Source organism: Condylura cristata, unplaced genomic scaffold, assembly GCF_000260355.1.
Source record: "Condylura cristata isolate star-nosed mole 26May11 unplaced genomic scaffold, ConCri1.0 scaffold00002, whole genome shotgun sequence".
In the NCBI taxonomy this organism is placed as follows: domain Eukaryota; kingdom Metazoa; phylum Chordata; class Mammalia; order Eulipotyphla; family Talpidae; genus Condylura; species Condylura cristata.
This window is the reverse complement of record NW_004567103.1, coordinates 53,707,364-53,726,898: the sequence shown is the minus strand read 5'-3', so window position 1 is coordinate 53,726,898 and position 19,535 is coordinate 53,707,364.

Genomic DNA, 19,535 nt, shown 5'->3' with positions numbered 1-19,535 from the left:
AGAAATCCTCCTTTTTACCACTCATAGATGTGCAATAGAGATGCAAATTATTTCCATTGAGTGAAAAAAAAAATTTCAAAGGTATAGTTTACTCATAGGATATTAGTCAGGTTAATAAAGTACCCAGCCATTTCTTTATTCTTACTCTACCATGTCTTTATCAAAGAAAATGATACATAAACACTTGCTCCAAAAAATTTAATTTGAAACAGGCTTAGCATCTCTCTGGTACCTTGATTAATTGACAAATTAAGAATAACCTTTGAATACATTCATTATGTAATTGAATGGGTATTGTCTAAATGTCTTAAGATTTACTTTAGAATGAGAAATCATGTTGGAAGGTGGAAGGCATGAGCAGCAACTCTATGAAGTCTTTTTGACTCCAGTAGAGTACCTGGCACTTCTGTTTCCATAGTACTCCAGTTATGCAAAACACTGATACGCATATATTGCATCGCTGAAAATGTTTCCCTCAAACCATCAGCAGGCCTGGTGTTTTTTTTTGTATTTGTATATGGTGGACACTTAAAAAAATTTCATTTCAAGAATGATTTAAATCGACTGGCACTCCTAGTAAATGAAGACTTGTCAAGGGGGTCCTCCCTGGTGGCGCAATGGGTTGTCTCAGCTGTATGAAGTTATTGCCAGCAGCTGCAGCATGAGTTTGATCCCCAGCCAGGGAGCTGACCCACATGGTGCAGCGGACCTCTCCTGTCTAATCCACTGCTCCCCTCAGCAGTGTATTTCGGTAGATCCACCTATTCTGCTCCCTACACTGTTTCTGGTGAATCTTTCCACCCCCCTACCCCCACACACCTCTGGCCTGTACCCCATTTCTTGCATGCATGCATAAATACATCTTTAAACAATATTTTTTTTTCATAGGAGTATATTCTGAGTGAGGGCCAGGATCATATCTTACATGTTTTTTTACATCTCACTATGCACTGTTACAAATAGATTTGTTGAAATTGGGCTATATTGAAACATTTATAAATTCTACAAATTTTAACCTGTGCAGGAATTGCCTAGGGCTTTTGTTAAAATGCAGGTCTTGATTCAGTGGGTTTGGGGTGGAGCCTAAGATTCTGTGTTTCTAACAAGCTCCTGGGCCATTCACGGTCAAAGCACAATAACTGGAGCCACACTTTCCTTCTGTGCCTCCTTTGATCCTAACCCCAACCCAGTCGTTCTCTAGAGTACTTGTTTTAGACTATTGTAGTAACATGAAAATGTAGACACACATGATTTTCCCAAGTAGCAAATTTGTGTTTTAACTGTGTCCTGCAATTCATACTTTTTGCTCTCACCTACCACTTTTAGGTATGTAGGGAGAGTTCACTGCTAATTTTCAGTTATGAAGAAGGAGAGATGTTTGCAAGTGAAGAGAGATATGGGCTAAATGGAAGAGGAAGTTTTTTGGACCCTCCAAGCCACATGTCCTAAGGATCATTTACTTGTAGGACTATATCAAATAAATATGACAATTCTCTATAGCTTCAAAATTCCTCCAACAGGCTAATTAATTCCCTTCCCTTATGAGCCTATCCTTCATCATAAAAGTGGGTTATAGATGCCAGCACAGCATTCACTTTGAAAATGTTGATTAACTTTTTGTGCGGTTGAGCTGTTAATAGGCGGTACTGCAGCTCTGGGAAATCTAACAAATATTGACAGAGCCCAGTGAAATGGTGTGGCGATTATTATATCCCTTTGCCCATAAACCTAGTGGGGCCCTCCAATGGCAAATCTCAGCAAACTCTGTCCTTGGGGAGATCCAGTAATTGAGATAATTATTCTTATTTATACAAGTTAGAAATACTTCTCAGAAAGTAATTTATTTATATATTCTCCAAATGTTATTCATTCAATACTCATACTTACAGGACTCAAAGAGGACACTGAGTCATAGGGTATAAGTGTCTGAAAGATTCTGAAGGATTTCACTGGTACTTACGTAGAAAATTCAACCATTCAAAAATCTTCAGTTTTATTGACCATTCCTTAGAAAGCTACTTCATCCCTCATTCTCATCCTGATTATCCTCATCTGAAATGTGGTTATGCCCCTCCCATTTTTTACTTAAGTGTGTAAACACAGTTGTGCTTGCTGGCAGGGCATGTTATATACAAGCACAGAAGAGCATCCATGAAATATTTACATTTATAACCGTTGCCATGGTCAGCTCACCTGCCCACCTGTGATTATGCAGGTGCCTCTTTTTCTTATTCTTTTCCCTAGTAAGCTCTCCCTTTAAAATGTAAAATAAATGTGGCCCTCCCTGGTGGCGCAGTGGGTTAAAGCACAGCACTGAGAAGCTTAAGCCACTTCCGCATGAGTTCGATTCTCGCCTGCCCCGGAGGAGATCCACATGGTGTGGCAGACCTCTCCTGGCCTGCCCGCTGCTCTCCTCAGCAGTGTACTTTGTTGATCTGCCTGTTCTGCTCCCCACTCTGTCTCTGGTGACTCCTCTCACCCTCCGCATCTCTGGCCTGTACCCCAGTTCTATATGAATAAATAAATAAATCTTTTTAAAAAAATGTAAAATAAATGAATAAAAAGTAAGTAAACAAACAAACAAACAAACAAATAAAAGGGGTTGCCATGGAAAGCAGATAACTTTATGCCATGGCACTCCTGGTTATTTAGCATTTGCACCCAGTAGTTCTTCCTGTTCATTGTCCAATCACCACTTCGATCTTGATGTCAGACTTTGACAAACAAGAATAAGAGAGAAGAAAATATCCAATATTCCTTCCTTCCCTTCATGGCTCAGGCTTGAGAGACCTGAAGGACAGTCCACAAGGGCTTCTGTGAAAGAACAGCCTTCCAGGTAAAAAGAGATTTATGGGAAAACCTGTCTGCATGTTGGAGTGATCCTGTAAAGATGTAAGACATTGGAACTGGGGCAGCCATTTTGCTGTCACTAGAGCAAAAGACTGAGGGAGGACAAAAACCAAAGACCAACTAAAAAGCAAACAGAAAGATGAAAAGAACCTGGGTCCTTCATGGCATTGTGATTTTGCTTCAACTGTGGAACTGTCCTTGTTACTAGACTGCTTGCTTTGTTGAATGACAAAGGCCCTTTTTGTTTCAGTCACTGTTAGTAGACTCCTCTGAGTTCTGCAGCCCAGAGCATCCTAACTTCCAGTCCTCAAGAAGGAGGCCCCTGGGTTGTAGGAGGACACTTTGAAAATGGAGTGAGCAACAGCTTTTGAGTTCTTTTTATAGAATGCAGTTCTGGCCAGCTGCCCTTAGAAATAGGCTCTGTTTGGTGGAATCAGATCAGGCGACTCTGTTCATTCCTGAGCCAAATTCCTGGTGTTGTTTGTAACAAATCTCAAGTTTGGGGACAATAGTGAGTTTTAATACTTTTAGTATCAAGGATAAACATATTTGGGACAGGTTATTTCTCTGAATATAGTCTCTATAATTGATAGTCACCTGAGTCAAACAGAATTGAAAAGCAGACTATTAAGAGACAAAGGCCACTTTTGTTCTTTGCAAATAATATCGTATGTAAAGATTTTTTCCTTAGTAAGTTAAGTTGCTTTCACTATTACAAAAATTTTTGGAAATTAAGCCCAGACGCTCAGACTATATTGTGACGGAAGGGGATATATGTCTATGGACAAGGTAGTAACTCTGAAGTCATGCAATATTATTTTTGGAAACTTAAAGCAGCTGTTTGTAAAAAGAAAATTAGAAGGTATGTTGATCTTACCTGTCTGTTTTCCTGTTGACTTTTATTACACCAAAAGTTTCTTTTGATTTCTACCAATTCCCTTTACACAGATAACTTTTAATTTCCATAGTTATTTATTATTGCAGTTGCTGTTTGTATAATGACATTCAACATTCCCCCCAAAATGTGAAGTTATGAAAAATTAGTAGTTCCTTGCTATTTTGAATGTAAAGCCTTTCTGGTTCAAGATTTTAAAGGTTGACACTATAAAAATAGTGGTTATCCTCTTTCATGTCCTTCATTTCATCATGATACTTTTCAAAATCTATTTTTATGAGTGAAATTTACCAGCAAAATGTATTTCATTTTACATGCATACAAAAAGTAATATACATTCAGCACAGGGAACTATACTTGTAGGTATTCATTTCATTTAGAATATATAAAATATAATAAAACAAATAAACACAAATTTTTAAAACCCTATAAAAAAAAAAAAAAAACAAGGCATTGTCACAGAGGACAGTGTACAAAAAAGGTTAGCGTTCTCATCACGTTAGCCTGGCTCCTACCTACAGTGCAGACTCTTCCAAAGAATGAGGGAGGACAAAGTATTGGAAGGGCTGTTAGAAAGGTGTGGGCAGCTTCTCTCTTGTGTCCCTCCTCTGCGAACTCTACTTCTCTCTAACTCCCACCTACAACCTCACTCTCAGTGACACCTGAGTTGTGTAAATATCTGTTATTTTCAGTGTGAGACAAGTTAATATTTAATGGAATCCTACAGAGGTTTTTCAAATATAAGTCTTGATTCTTCTAGCAATAGGGAGACATTGAAAGATTTTTTTTTTAGGAGATTGGTGTGTTCAAAGTGGTATTCTAGGGAGATTAGGAAAGCAACATTGTGTAGGGTGGGGGAGTCTTGTTGAGGAAAATATTTCTAGAAAAATGTAAAGGATTTGGGTGGTTTGAATTAAAGTGGTGTCTGGAAGAGTGGAGAGGAGATGGGTGCAGAAGTACTCAGGGTGATGTAGCTTAGTTCTTGCAATTGTTCACTACCCCCAACTAAGCCCAATCCTGCTCAAATGAATATCCATGGCCATTTCTAGCCAGATGCTGGAGAAGCTTTTCCAGCCCTGCCACATGGTTTGACGGCTACATCTTCAGTCACCCTTGCTGTGTATATAGTATGTCTGAACACCTTGCAGTTCTCTGAACATCCCACCTTCAGCACCTTTGCTGTGCCCTCCTAAAATTCACTCTTCACATTGTCCAAGCTTAATCATACTTCAGGGAGTTGCTTGAGCTCCATCTCCTCTAAGTAGCCTTGTGTGACATGTCCAGGTGGAAAAACTGATCATCCCTTCCTTTGGTCTCTTTAGAATCTTGCCTGAATTTGGATTTGACACTTTTTATGCTGAATTGCACTTCTATTTAAATTTTTCCTAATATCTCCTGTGAAGACTCATAGTAGATAGTTGGTAGAGTATTTATGGAATGGTTAAACTCTCTTATTCTTGGGCCCTGTTCTTCTTGCTTTCTAACTCAACTTTTACAATTGACTTCTTGCTTTCACCCCTGTTTCTAATTTTCCTTTGAGCTAATTTCTCAGGACAGAGTCATATTCAAGCATGGTGGGTCTATATTATCTTATTACTCTCTTTACCTGCCATTGTTGGGTGCTGGATGATTATTATGGTCGTGTCATCCCTGCCACTTGTCAATAGACCTACTGTGATCTATATGACCAATGATATGATGATTTTCAAACTTCACTTGATTCCTAGCCCTCCCCTCCATTGTTCTGAACTTCCCAGCCCCTCACCTTTTCAGACTGCGTGGTTTACTGCTAGAAGGCCCTGTGCCTCAATCTCACATTTATTAACCAGGTTTGCAGCAGCTGTTGCCACCCCCTTGCAGCTGTTCTTCTCCCCAACTACCCATCAGTGGACCTAAATGATACCTGATTTTGTTTTCTTGCCCTCTCTCGTATATAGTTGGTGGTACCTTGTAGAATGTCACGAATTGATAGACAAATCCCCTTAAATTGGAGACTAACTGGCTTTAGGAGGGTGGGAAGGCAGTTGAATGTGGCCAGGATTCTAAGCTGAGAGAGAGGCTAACTGGGAATGTGGCTAAGTAGGAAGGTGAGGTGGCATAGAGGAAGAAAGCACACAAGAAGGAACATTTTTAGAATGGGAGATGAATTCAGATCTTGAGAGGCAATGGTGAGAATAGTTTTAGAGGTACCCAAGTGTGATATTAAGATAGCTAATGAGATATGATGTAGTTTCAATACAGCACAGGTGTGTGCTAGGCTACATGGGGGCCTGTCAGCCTAGCATCTATATCATGTTGGAGAGAGGGAGCAGGCAAAGCCATTCACTGGAAGTTCAGTGGGATCATGGACCTTGCAGAGGCTCAATGAATTCCAGATAAACTTCCCTTCTGAGCTTCCTCCGCCTTTAAGAATTAGTCTGCATCTACTGAGATGGAAAAATGCACAAAATGATGTAAAAATAAGCTATTAAATTATTTTAAAAGAGAGAGAGTTAGTCTGAGTCTATATACCAGTGACTAGTTATACTACCTTTTTCACCTTCTTACCAAGACTTGGGTAGTTTATCTTTGAATTATCCCGAGACTCCCAGCTAGAGCACTCTGTTGCCCTCACTCTAGTTCCGTCTTCCATGACTTTGTATCACCCTGGCCAGCCCTCTCCCCTTCAGCAAGTAAAGAGTTCTTTTATCCTCACAAACTTGAGAGGACTGACTGCTATGGATTTATGCAAATGTAGTTTTTAACCTGCCAGCCAAAGCATAGGGCATAGAGATTAATTCTTAAGATGTTTTTCAGCTTTTGAATTTTGTGTTCCAGGGAGGATGTTTTTGATTTTTCTTTTTGGCAGATTTGATGTAGACGTAAAGATGGAAAGTTAATTGTTAGCTCTGGGCATTCCAGGAAGGGGAGGGTTTTTACCTACTCTGCTTAGAAAGGACAAACTCATTGCCTAAGGATTTAATTCTGGATTAGTAGTTTCTGATTCAAATTGAAAATACTATAAATGTCAGATAACCAAATTAGCTGCATTGGGGTCACTCATTAGAGAGAGCAAAGGGTTGGCATAGCTAATGAGAAAAATCTCAATCAAGGAAGGAAGACTGCTGTATTCTAGCCTTCCTTCTTCTTGTGTCATACTGGAAACTCCAGAGTATGAAACTTCAGCTCTCCCTAATTCTTTCAGTTCTGGCTCTGATCAAAGAGAAATGTAAATTTGATTTCCCTCTTACCTCACAGGTGTGCCGAGGGTCTAAGTATCTGGAAAGCTCTAGCCTGTGTGTTTGTGGGCATCTCAGACTGATTACAAGCTTTTGCCTGTTTGTTTCAACTGGTTTAGTAGGTAGAAGGGGCATGATAGCAGAACTGTTTGTTATGCAAGGCATTCACTAGCCTATTCAGTGCAGACAGACTGCCACCTGGGTCTTGACTCTGCCATGAGATTTGCCAAGTGATGACATGAACACCCACTCAAGTGTCTGTGAAATGTCTGCCTCTTGAGTGTTCTGTTTGATCCGCTCCCCACCCCACCCCCTGACACTCATTTCTTCACAGACCTTTCTCCAATCCCAGGGTGCGCTTCCTGGCCCTGATCCTTGCTGGCAGAGTCAGCTACCTCCGCTGAATGTTCAAAAGGCCCCTTTGGCTAGCATTTTTTTCTCCCAGATGAGTGGCAAGGAGATGGAGACATGTCATTTCTTAGTAATCATCTTAAAACCATGCTTAACCCGGCTGGTAGGCCTACGGTTATCTGACAGGAAGCTGTGTTGAGTGACTACCACATGTCTGCAGGGATAAATTTAATGGGTTTCACAGTACTTTCATATATATTCTTTGTAGATGTGATTGAATTCATGAAAAAGGCCCACCATTCTCTGCCTTTAACTTGCCTAAATGTTCTCCTTCCTTGGACTGTAAATTTTTGTTTTACCTCATTGTCTTCTTAAACTACTGCATCATTACTTTTCACTATCAAACAATTAGTATATGATGATTGGGTTAATTTCTTTGTCTTGTATTCTCACATTAAATCTTTGCAATTTGACTTATACCCCTGGCAAACAACTGAAAAGACTTTTCTCACAATCCCTTTTCATTTTCAGTAATCATCCCATTAACTTTCTCTTGAATTCTTTCCTCAACTCCTCATTCTCTTCATGGGTGACCTCCTTTTCTCTCTCTAGTCACTAGTTCAGACTCTGTTCTTATTTCTGTACCTGTGAATTTTCAAGATTGATATTTTTCTCAAAATGATCATGACTCCAAAAAATTTTAAAGTCTACCTTTTACATAAAATTTACTTCATACTTCTCACTACCAACTAGTCATTTCTACCTGAATGTCCAATCTCCTCTCCCAAGTTCCCCATTCCAGGAAGCACATTGTTTGAGTTTAAATTTTGTATCTACTCACTTATTGTTTGTACAACTCTGGGAAAGTTACTTTATATTGTATCAGTTTCTTCAATTTAAGGATAGGATGGTGATGATGATAATGTTTACTCAATGGATTAAAATAATATATTAACGTGGCTTAGCACAGAACCCTGACACTGTGGTAAAGGCTCAAAAATCTTATTATTATTAACAGTCCTTATCTACAATTCTGCCCTCTTCCTTTTTTGTCGAAAGATTTATTTATTCATGCATACAGAACTGGGGGTACAAGCCAGAGGTGCAGGGGCAGTGAAAGGATTCACCAGAGACAGAATGGGGAGCAGAACAGGCAGATCAAAGAAGTACACTGCTGAGGGGAGCAGCTGGAGGGTCAAGGAGAGGTCTGCCACTCGAACTCCCACTGAAAGCAGCTGCGGCTAGCTTGCAGTGCTGCGTCCTTACACATTGTTCCACAAGGGTGGGCCTCTGCCCTCTTCTTAATCCTTACATCTAGTAGTCACCAAAGTGTTTTTCATTCCCCTTAATCTATTTTCTATGTCTTTTTCATTTCTACTATTCCTGCCAATGTTTTTATACTTAGATTTCAGAGCCTTTTTGTTATATGTCTTAGCATTCATTCGGCCAACTCAAAAAGCTTAACCTTATCAACAAATCCCACACAGATTCTTCAGCTATCTATCTGAATTTCAGCATCACTATTCTTGCATTGATACTCATTTTCATCTCTTGCTACTTAATAGGCAAATTTCTGCGATGGTCAAGGCAATCAATTCCCTATCTTGTCATCATCTGACAGGAGAGTGTCCTTAGATGGCAATACCTGTCTTGAGTGGGGAGAGGTGACATGAGCACTGTGTATGTGCCAACTTTGATGACTTCTTAGGAAATACAACTTAAATTGAAGGAAGAGGAAAATTATTTTGAAAGCTTTAGACACAGAATACAAAGTTCCAGAAGAATAAAATAATGTGAAAACCTATACATATTTGGTTCATATGATTAGTTATCTCAATTGAACTAATTAATAGAAAGTATTAATTGATGAATGAGATCTTGTTCAGTAGATACAACCCGTTTTCCTCTAGTTGCTCTCACCCCAATCTTTTAAATGTCAAGATAAAAACTGCATGTTATGACCTCTAAGCTCCTTTTTTTTTTTTTAAGATTTATTTATTTATTCATACAGAACTGGGGTACAGGCCAGAGATGCGGAGGGTGAGAGGATTCACCAGAGGCAGAGTGGGGAGCAGAACAGGCAGGTCTACTGAAATACACTGCTGAGATGAGCAGTGGGAGGTCAAGAGAGGTCTGCCATGCCATATGGCTCAGCTTCCTGGCTGGGAATTGAACTCGTGCTGCAGTGGCTTCTGAAAGCTTCATCATTCTATGCTTTAACCCATTGCACCACCAGGGAGAGCCAGACCTAAGAGTATTTTTAGTGCTATGTATATCTGTCAAATATTTTCTTGAAAGATGTATTTGTAGAAAGTTAAAAATATCAAATATTATGATAAAATTTATGATTAAAAATGGTCATCTCCTGTTCTGTTGCTCCCTGAGTTTCATTATCTGGAAGTAACCATTTTCCAGTCTTCTGTTTGTTGAGCTACTTAACTCAGTATTTCTTGGCCTTTTAATTACTGCAAGATGAGAATTTAGCTTTCTTATTGTACCCAGCTTCGGCTTATCTTCCTCTTTTTTATTATAATTAAACACTTTATAAAATTATTAATATATTTATACAAACATTGCTTGTCATTCACTAGGTAGTATATTGAGATTATAATTTTTCTTCTTTTCTATTTTGCTTTTCTTAGCATTAATAATTTCCTTATTTTTTCACTTCAGTTGATTTTATTTTTATCTATAGTTTAAAAAAAAATCTTTTTAAATATGTCAGTACAAGTTTTTAAAACCTGTCAGTTTCATCCCTGACCACTCTCCTTCTCTCAGAAATTCTCCCTTGGAATTCTCAATTTCATACTCCTACTTGGCTGTCTACTCTCTAAGTTTCCTCACAGCTATCATCATGGAAAACCTCTTGATCTTTCTCTTGAAGAGGACATCTTGTTTTCCTCTTTCTTGCTTTGCTCCTTCCCCAACCCTCCCACCCCCCAGCAGACATATGTTATTAACTTCCTAGGGAGGGATTTCCAGCTTCAAACTTCATCAATCTCAAATTTCCTAATCATGCCTTACATTTGAAATTAATTGTCCCTTTCTCATTGTATCCTATTCCTTTTTCATCACTTTTAACTAAAAGCAACCATGTATTTTATGCCATTTTAATCTATTTATTCACCACCCCCCCAAAAAAAAAAGCACCAGGACCTACATGGTGACACAAGTGAATAAGTGTGGGCTCTGTGAAGTTGTCTGCAGTCACTGCAGCATGAGTTCAATCCCTGCCCTGGGAGCTGACCCACATGGCACAGCAGACCTCTCCTGTCTGCTCTTGCACTCAGCAGTGTATTTTAGTTCACTCTACCTGTTCTGTTCCCCATTCTGTCTCTGGTGAATCTTTTCACCCTCCCTTCACCCCCAGATTTCTAGTTTATACCCCAGTTCTTGTTTGTATAAATAAATCTTAAAAAGCAAAAACAAAAAGCCCCTGTCTCCATTAGCCAATCCCCCATTTTCTATTGCCTCATCCTTGTAAGCACTAATCTAATCTCTGTCTCTATAGATTTGTCCATTCTGGACATTATATGAATATAATCATTTAATCTGTGGTCTTTTGTGACTGATTTATTTCACATAGTATTATGATTTCAGTGTTCATCTAGTAGATATCAGTACTTCATTCCTTTTTATTGCCATATTTTGTTAAATTTTATGTTCTTCAAAGACATGTTTTATCTTTCTATGCGCAATACCTAGCTTAGTATTTAGGAGCTATTAGTGTGCAACATATGCATTTATTTTGCTTTAGAGTGAAGCATTGTTTTGTTTTGCTTTGTTTTGTTTTTTTGAGGTAACATTGGCTTACAACACTGTACGACTTTCAGGAATAGAGCAACTCAACTAATGTATATACCATATGGTGCCTGCTACCAATGGTCTAGTGACTCCAGTTATTCCCCACGTAATCCAATAGGCCCTCCTTTGCCCATTCCCATACCACACCTCCCACCTCCTTTCCTTTTACTATTCTGTTGTAAATTTTTGATTGATGTTAAATCAAACATACATAGCATTATTTAAAAATATTTTTATACTAAATTCAAGGTATATGAAGGGTTTGTTTTATTTGTCTGCAACTCATCTTGTATTTGTCTTTCTCTTTTTGACTTATTTCAAGTAACCTACTCCTCCTCAACTCCATCTGTGTTGACACAGCCAAGACTGTACTATTTTCTTTTTTAATTAACTGTTTAGTATTGATCGTGTATGTATATTACATCTCCTTTATCCATTCATCAATCAATGAGCATGTACAATGTTTTAAAATCTTGGTTATTTTTTTTTTTTTAAAGAATGAGTCAATCTTTTTTTTTTTTTTAAGATTTATTTATTTGTGCATACAGAACTGGGGTACAGGCCAGAGGCTCAGGGGCGGCGAGAGGATTCACCAGTGACAGAGCGGGGAGCAGAACAGGCAGATCGACAAAGTACACTGCTGAGGGGAGCAGCTGGGGGGTCAGGAGAGGTCTGCCACGCCATGTGGTCTCCTCCAGGGCAGGCGGGGATTGAACTCATGCGGAAGTGGCTTCAGCTTCTCAGTGCTGTGCTTTAACCCGCTGCGCCACCAGGGAGGGCCAAAATCTTGGTTATTTTTAGTAGTGCTGCAATAATATAATAATATATGCATTTCAAATTAATTGTTTCTTGTTTTTTATTGTAGTCACTTTTGAAGAGCCTCCATACTATTTTCCATATTAGCTGCACAAGTTTACATTCTAGCCAACAGTGTAAGAGGGTTTATTTTTATACCCTTAAAAAAAATGCTTCTTGTATTTTTTGATAAAGGCCATCTTCACAGTTGTGAAATGATATCTCAGTGTCATTTTTAAAAAAGATTTATTTCTGCATACAGAACTGGAGTGAGAGGATTCACCAGAGACAGAATGAGGAGCAGAACAGGCAAATCAATGAAACACACTGCTGAGGGGAGCAGCAGGCGGGTCAGGGGAGGTCTGCCGCACCCTGTGGGTCACCTCTAGGGCTGAGGATCTAACTCATGCTGAAGTGGCATTAACGTCTTAGTGCTGTGTACTGAAATACACTGCTGAGAGGAGCGGCAGGCAGATCAGGAGAGGCCTGCCATACGACGTGGATCACCATCCTGGCTGGGGATCAAACTCGTGCTGCAGTGGCTGTGTTAGCTTTAAAGTGCTGTGCTTTAACCAGTTGTGCCACCAGGGAGGGCCCTACCTTTTTATGATCCTAAATTATTTTAGTCCTAATGTAATGACACTAAAACATGTAAGAGGTAGTATGGAATGGATATAGTTTAACAGATATTAAAAATTAAACTCATATCTATTTTTGAGTTACAGTTTCTATTTGTGTTTATGATTTCAAAAAAAGGCTCTAATATTTTGAAACAAGTTTAATGGCCTTGCATTGTTTTTTGAACAGCTGTAAATCTTTTACAGAATTATCAAAAATAATTACTATTTCATGGCAAGAGGTCATGTTTCTGATCTCTTTATGCATTAATGTTAACTTGAGTATTTTTTTCCTGAACACGTGCTATTTTATAAAAATAATTTAATTCTAATATAAGGGCTTTGAAAAGGTATTAAATGCTCCTTGTAGGGGAGTTTATACACAACAACGCAAACATCCACTTTATTCTTATATTTCTTCCTCAAAAAAAAATGAGGACACAAGACAAATTTTGCCTATTTTTATCCATGAAACAAGGTCACTAAATATGTTATGTCAGTTAAATCAAATTTGTATCTGTTAAAAATATTTCTTCTTTTTGCAATAATTCAAGAATGACATGGGTTCTGTAGCTACTATTTTCCTAGTTGATTTTAAAAGTCTGCATTTTTTGGTTGACATTTCTGAAATAAATATAGCTACTGGTGCACTAGCATCCTGATTTCAAAATCTGACTACATTAGAAGAAAATTAACCTTTTCAAAAAACCACTGTTCTAAGGAATGATTTTAATCAAATGAGCTTTAAATGTTGTACCTGCATTTAGAAATTTTAGATGGATTGCAACTCCCTTGCAATCTACTTTTGAAGGGAAAAAAATCAAATACACTCTGAAAATGGTAAAGAAGAATGTAGATGAAGCTATGTTTCTTTAACTAAAATGTCTTTTATAGTAACATCAGGTATAGAAATCAAAGTAGAAATTGACTTTATTATAAGTAGTTGGCATTAATATTGTATGTTTTCTGTTAGAATATCCCATGATACAATTATTTATTTATTTACTATTTGACAAATACTTAACTGTGCTAAACAAAAACATGGAAGACAAAGCTAAGGAGATACAACAAAGGAATACTAGATTGTTAAAATATTAACTACTTTGTATATATATGCTAGCAATTTTTATGAAAACGATAGTGCATATGGTGTTCAGTTTACAAACTCCAGTATGCTAGACATATTTTTACTTCTCTTTAGCTTTCTCTCAATTGCCTTAATTGGATATTCAAGCCCTGATTCTACCATTCTGTAAAAAATTTCACTTCATAAACTCTTGGGGTTTCATCTCACTCTGGGATAATATGCTTCAGGTGTCAGGGCCTGTTATGGATTGAATTGTTTCCTCTAAGAAGTTAGGATTCTAATTCACAGAACCTCACAATGTGACCTTATTTAGAAATAGTGTCATTGCATATATAATTCATTAAGATGAAGTTACTGGAGTTGGGTGGCCCTAACGTGATATGACTGGTGTCTGTGTAAGGAGAGGAGAGAAATGTGCAGGGAAGACAACGCTTGATAAGGGGGCCAGAGTCTGGAGTGGTGTCCTTACAGAGAAACACAGGCATCCCTAGAATCACCGGTACCTCCGGAAGCTAGAAGAGGCAAGGGACAATTCTCTGCAGGCTTCAGACAATTCTCTGCCCTGCTTACAGTTTGATTTTGGGCTGCCACACTCTAAAAATATGGGATAATAAATGTCTGTTCTAAGCCATTCCGTTTGTGGTACATTGTTATGACAGTTGAAGGAAATGGTAACAGGGTCTTCCTTGTGCCAGGCCAAGTATTGTATGAGGTTGCCAGGCATTTATTTTCTCATCCTCTGGACCCACAGATAAAGCTGTCCCTGTTTAGATGACACCCCCCCCACCTCCCACACACACACCTGGGTCTGTCATTTACATCAATCTTGGGAACCGGTTATGTTTTAGTAGGAAGGGACCTCTGATCTCTTCATTGGCTACATCAAGTGACCATCATTAAGTCTCTAACCTTCTAGATTCCTCTACTAGCTCAGGAGAGATTTTTAATTTTTATTTATTTTTTAAGCAACTTAATTTTTTGGTCAACTTTACTTCCATTTTCTGCTTAAGTCTCTAGAACAGTTTAAGACCATGTCCACTCGGTGGTAGTTCCCACCAGCTCCATGGTGAGAGCCATGGGAGAAGCAGCCCAGTCCTCAGTAGAAACTGCTGGATAGGCACCAGGGGCATCACACACCTTCAGACCAGTTTGCCACCCCAGGCAACGCAGCAGTGAAGTCGGGAGTTGGTGTCATGCACTTACCCTGAAATTCCTCCTTGGTCACAGCCTTTTCAACAGCAGCTCTTCCCTCTCAATCTCTTCAGAATCCCTGTAGAAATAGAGCAGGCATGACCACCCACAGGTGTTCATGGGTGGTGGGACCATGTGTCTGCAGGCCTTCCTGGTGAGCTTCCGCCACATTGTGCCCACTGAGTGAGCTCCCATATTGTTGAGGGGATGGTACTGTTCACATAGTGCAGAAAGATTCTGTGCTACTTGGAGTTATGGTAGGTACTTAAATTAGACACCTCTCTGAGAAGCTGGGGGTCAGTCCTGGGCTCAATACTCACCAAAGTTCTTGGTTCCCAGAAACGCCCAGATCTGTTTAGTGAAGGTTCCTGAAGTGGCCAGCAATGAGTGGCCTCGGAGGCAGCGGCAAACTTCCACACAGCTCACTGGCCTGTGTTTCTGGTCATAAGACACTGATAATCAGCCTGGTCTGATTATTGATCGTTGGCAACAATGGCATGAGCTGCCAGCAGAAGCTTTTCTCAGGGAAAATTTCAGTGTTTTGGGAGAAAATCTCTCTCCTGTTTCTTTTTTCAAATCATATGCACATCAGTGGGTCTCTTTAACATTTCACTTTAGGAATCTTTTGCATGAATAATTGATTGACTCATCCATATACATTACTGATTGCCAGATGACAGATGTATTTTTTCGAAGACAGGAAAAATCGCCAGATATAGTCAATTAAGAACGAGTTATCTTGGCTTTCTTAAGCCAGTGGTTCAAAACCTGTCTCAGAAGTAGGTTTTTTCTTTTTTTTTTTTAAGATTTATTTATTTAGTTGTGCATACAGGACTGAGGTGCAGTCTAGCAGTGCAGGAGTGGTGAGAGGCTTCACCCAAGACAGAGTGGGGCGCAGGACAGACAGACTGTGAAGTACACTGCTGAGGGGAGCAGTGGGCAGGTCAGGAGAGGTCTGCCACGTCATGTGGGTCAACCCCCTGGCTGGGGATCGAACTCGTGAGGTGGCTGCGTCTAGCGTCATAGTGCTGTACTTTAACCCATTGCCCCCACCAGGGAGGACCTAGAAGCAGGTTTTTAAAATAAATTCCAAAATTTCAGTGTTGGACATTGCCATCTGGAGTAATGTCCAGGAATCTGTGGCTTTTAAAAATTGTTGGATGATTTTTTTAAAAAAAGATGTATTTATTTATGCATACAGAACTGGGGTACAGGCCAAAGATGCGCAGGGTGAGAGGATTCACCAGAGACAGAGTGGGGTGCAGAACAGGCAGATCCACGAAGTACACTGCTGAGGGGAGCAGCGGGCGGGTCAGGAGAGGTCTGCCACGCCATGTTGTCACCTCCGGGGAAGGTGGGGATTGAACTCATGAAGAATTGGTTTAAGCTTCTTTGTGCTGTGCTTTAACCCTCTGTGCCACCAGGGAGGGCCCAGAAGCAGGTTTTTAAAATAAATTCCAAAATTTCAGTGTTGGACATTGCCATCTGGAGTAATGTCCAGGAATTTGTGGCTTTTAAAAGTTGTTCGATGATTTTCACCATTTGGGGGAAACAATCAAAAAGATGAAATTAATTTAACAGTGATTATTAATACAGGCATAATTCAAATGAACATACACATTTGGCATTTTGTATAGATACTATCTGCTAAGATTTATCCTAGCAGAATCAGTTCAATAGGCTATATATACCCTTCTTACTTTGAAACCCATAATTGGTATTTAAAAGGAATTCACTAGCTCCTGGACATAATTCTTCATTGGTTATATCTGGTGGGCATGAAGATTCTTCTCACTTGATGAAAGGAGAAACAGAACTGTTTCTAAGTGACATCAAAAGTTGGTCAATTACCAATATCCTTCAGCAGAACAAGCCTAGATATGTCCTTCAACATTACCTCAGGCTTTGGAGTGTCTGTTTAGACCTCAATTAACACTATCTAGTCCTCTTAATTTAGCACTATTAGCATGTCTAAAACTAATCATCAAAGTATTTTAATTATGCTGTTTGACTGCTAATAAAGATGACTCACATCAGTGTAGGACTATCTACCTACCTGGTTCAATGCAAAAGTCTTATCTGTTTTAGCAAGTATTGCTAGTATGCTTATGAGTGTGTGTGTGTGTGTGCTTGTGTAGGAGGCTGAGCCAATCACAGTTTTTCCACATTCTTGACTACAGTAAACTAATCGGGAACAATAACACACTGACAAATGATGAAAAAAAAAAAAAAAACTAGACAAAACCAGGAGAATTGCTTACCTGTATGTGCTTTAGTAAATTCAGAACTATTGATCTGGCATATCTAGGAAGACATAAAACAAAATCTAATCAGGTGTTAAAAATTCACTGAATAAACCCTCCCTGGCGGTGCAGCAGGCTAAAGCACAGCACTGTGAAGCTATCTGCACCCACTGCAGCACAAGTGACCCACATGGTGTGGCAGACCTCTCCTGACCCACCAACTGCTCCCTTCAGCAGTGTGTTTCAGTAGATTTTCCTATTCTGTTCCCCACTCTGTCTCTGGTGAATCCTCTCACCCCCTGCATCTCTGGCCTGTGCCCCAGTTCTTGTGTACATAAATCTTTTTAAAAATCTCTGGATAATTTAAAAATTAATATAAAATTAGACATATTGAGAAATACCCAACAACAGCAGCAGCAATAAGAAAACACAGTCTAGTTAATTATAGAACAAGAAAGACTTTTGAGAGACTTGATGTAGAGCCTCACCCAAAAGCACAAGTGCAGGTGGGAAATGTGTTCAGGAAAGGGGGGAAAGGAATGCTCACCACCCCAACTTACTGGCGCTTATCAAGTCTCCTGGAGATGTGACATTTAGAATTGTTTGTATAAGAAGTAATAAAACCTGGCAGGCTGGTACCGGTTAAGCTGCTGACATATGTGGTCCATGCAGCTCTCAGGTTGAGTCTATGTTCTTGTTACTGGAAGCCAGAATAGTTACACCACCCTCATGCTAGCAAAACAGAGTAGAATTTGAAAACGCAAAGTGGCTCTGACTACAGTGCCACCTCCCTTTCGCTCCACTCCTGATCAAGGGTGATGCAACGTGTGTTTGGAGATGTGTGCAGGCTTTGGAAAAAAGGCTGGAGTTTTCATTTGCTTCATTTGCCTGTTCTCATATGATCATTATTATTATTTTTTAAACAAAAGTCTTCTGAATAAGTAGTTTCTTTGCTTTGGTTACCTTTCCTATTTTGACCTAAATCTTTGTCTTTTGAGATCCAGCATTTGGTTACTCAGATATGATTTAGGTGTACGCATTTGAGAGAAGGGACAAGAAGAGGAACAAGTGCTACAAAATGCTCCAAGGATTTCTCAAATGGCTTTTTAAAGATGAGCATTTACCACAAATTTTGATCATCTCGATGTCAGAACTTCAGTGATATTCGGGCCCTCCCTGGTGGTGCAATGGGTTGAGCCCAGGACTCCTAAGCTAGCCACAGACGCTTCAGCATGAGTTCGATTCCCGGCCAGGTGGGTGACCCATATGGCAAGCAGACCTCTCCTGTCTTGCCTGCTGCTCCTCTCAGCAGTGTACTTTGTCACTCTGCCTGTTCTGCTCCCCATCTATCTCTGGCGAATCCTTTCACCAGCCCCTGCACCTCTGGCCTATATCCCAGTTCTGTATGCATAAATAAATAAGTCTTACAAAAAATAAATAAAAAGTAAATATTTACATTCTCTTTATTGTGTTTTGATGACAGGTTTATTCTAAAATAATTTGCTAAAGGAATATAGCAACAACTTGTTTAGTAAAAAGATTAATATGTTTTTAGTAAATCGGTGCCACTTATTGTGAATTTTACCCACAGTTTGTAAATATGTAGCTGATGGAAAGTGCGAGACAGATCAACAGCTTTGTGTAGGCAGCGCCTTGAACCACTTGAGGACTCAGCATTTACGTGGTTGTCTATGAGCAGTGACAGTGTGACTCACCTTGCTACTTGGGAAACAATCTCACAGGAAGAGTTTTCCAGCATTAGATTCATACTCGGAGGGGGAGAGAATCAGAGAAGTAGATCACCATTAAAATACAATACTGGGGGGTTATTTTCTCACACCATGGTTGACAATTTCATATGATCTTCAATTTTAACACATTTCATTAAACGGTAGCTCCATGTGTTGCTCATGTCAGCAACCTGAGAATTGTCTTCGACACCTCCGTTTCTTTTGCTTTTGTAGTCAACCCATTGGCAAATGTAGTTGCTTCAGCCTCCAAAATACATTTTGAATCTGTCAAGTCTAATCTCCATTGCTGCCATCTTTGCCTAGACATTACCCCTCCCTAGCTCTCATGCTTTCAATGCTTGCTTCTTCCAGTCAGTCTATAGAGAACAGCCTACATGATTTTTTGTCTGTGTGTGCTAATTTTAATCCTCATCAAAGCATATATGGAAAGTTTGCAAAGTCATGATTCTAGAATTCTTACAATAACCATTCTGAAATGGCAGAGTTGTCTTATTCCCATTTTTCTTTCTCAGTGCCCTCCTGAGTTGTTCTGCAGGTATACCCTCTGCATTTCTAAATTGTATTTTTAAACTGCTTTTACTTGCTTTGTTGTTGTTGTTGTTGTTTAGTTCTGACTCACTGTTTACTATGGAAGATGAGAATTTAAACTCTGCTACACTCTCCCTCTTTCTCAGCTGTATTCCATCTTCCAAATAGAATTAAATAGGGTCGCACTGAAATTCAGTGTTTGTAT